We start from the raw sequence: 2064 nt of genomic DNA on the forward strand, positions 1-2064 counted from the left end.
CCAGAAGTTACTAACAACTAATTTGAGAAAAAAATGAGCTACAGCTACAATAAGACTCATCTTACGTAAGGTCAAATAATAATAAAAAGCCTTTCAAAAAAAAAAAGGCCTGTTAATTTGTGTGTAATATATAACTTTATCTATTTTATACTAAATGTTTATTATTTTTTATATTTAATTTCACTATTTTATGTTAATATATATTTTTTTAATGTTAGCGTTAATATATATAAAAATGTTGTATATTATCTATGACCTTACCATGAATCGAGCTGATACTATAATCATATATTGTAACCAAATGAAACGGAAAAGAAAAACCAAGTAAAAATGAAGACTTAGGAAACCGTAGTGCCGGTCTTATTTCTTCAGTTGCTTTTGACCATCATCGGAATCCTTTCCATCTCTCACATCTCGAAGATGTGTCATTGCCTGATTGGGGGATTTCTGTGGGTCCTTAATGGATGTTCCTTATTTATCAATATATATTATTCGTAATTAATAATCTTATTTATAAATATATGTTATTATTAAATGTTAGTTACGTTAATGTTAATATGTAAAGTTACATACATTATATATTATATTAACATTAACATTTAAATATAATGTTATATAATATTAAAATTTTAAGTTAAACTCGTTATATTAACAATATTAATATTATATGTTGTTAAATGTTACGTGTTAGAATTTTAATTGAAAGTGTCATCCATGCATAAATGTTATATTTAGACAAGTAAAGTATAGATTTTATCATTATTATTATTATTATTATTATTATTATTATTATTATTATTATACATGAATGTTAAGATTTTAAGAAAATTTATTTAAATTAAATTTTAATATTTTACATTTATTAGATATGCTTAGTCTATTTTTCTTCTCCGCTTGGAAGTATGGGGTGGAGGTTGTAAAACGAAGGATGTGGTAGAGAAAATAGAAGAACAAGAGGATTATCTTCCAAAAGGTTAGGGTATAATCAAAATTAGAACTTGGAAGCAGACACTAGCTAGGGTGATATCATTTTGTAATTTGGACCCAGCTCCCACTACACTTCGTTTTCAAAGTTTATCCCCACAAAAGATTAATTCTTCCATCTCTGTCATTTGATGAGCTTAATCAGTTCAGGCCCAGAAGGCAGCTGTAAATTGGGATTTGTAATTGTTTAAAGAAACTTGTATAAAAGAAATTTGAGTATATGGAACACCTTGTATACATCTTTGTCAAACTGGATGGCTTGAAATAAATCAGCTTCCACGTCCCCAATGATGAACATTTCCACTAGGCCATCTCATCCAATCTTTTTGTTGCTCATTGACATTACCATTTTGGTTGCATATCTCTGTCATTTGTCCAAGCACATGCAATGAATGTGATGTCCAATTTGCAGTTGAAGAAGAAGAAGAAGAAGAGGGAGACATTAATCAAATTAGAGGATGTCAATTATCATTTTCCATCTCCTCAGTTATTGATGGGATTGCCCAATTACCAATTACCAAAATTTATCATTGGCAAATGAAACCAAGAAAACTGTTCAAACTTCAAAAGATTCTTATTCATATTGATTCTCCTCTTTTCATCTATTAGTTTTATAAGTTAATAAGTGAATCTGTTATCTTTGTATTAAAGAAAAAAGGAAAGGAAAGAAGAAGAAGAAGAAGCCAAGTGGCAATACATGGGCCACAGCTTGGAAGTCCAATAGAAATAGTGCCCAATATGTAAAGGCAACAGGAAACAAAGGTTGCATTGCCATTCGTGGGAAAGGAGAGTACCCGTTATATTGATAATGAACGTAAACTTTAATTAGAGCTATCCATTGCCCAGTGACCACCAAGCTACCGTCTATATCAACTCGGGCTTCCTCGTGATTTCTTATTCGATTAGGTTATTCTATTATTGTCTATTATTAAATGTTAGGATTTAATGACAAATTTAAGCCCACTTAAGCTCAGCAGGTGGACACTTTTGAATTTGATCTAACTTTGAAAATCAACCCATAAGCCTAGAGAGACAAATGAACTAACTGGGTTAAGCTCCTCTCGTTACATTTTAACATGT

The sequence above is a fragment of the Theobroma cacao genome, chromosome 5 (genome assembly GCF_053813885.1).
Source record: "Theobroma cacao isolate CCN51 chromosome 5, ASM5381388v1, whole genome shotgun sequence".
NCBI lineage: Eukaryota > Viridiplantae > Streptophyta > Magnoliopsida > Malvales > Malvaceae > Theobroma > Theobroma cacao.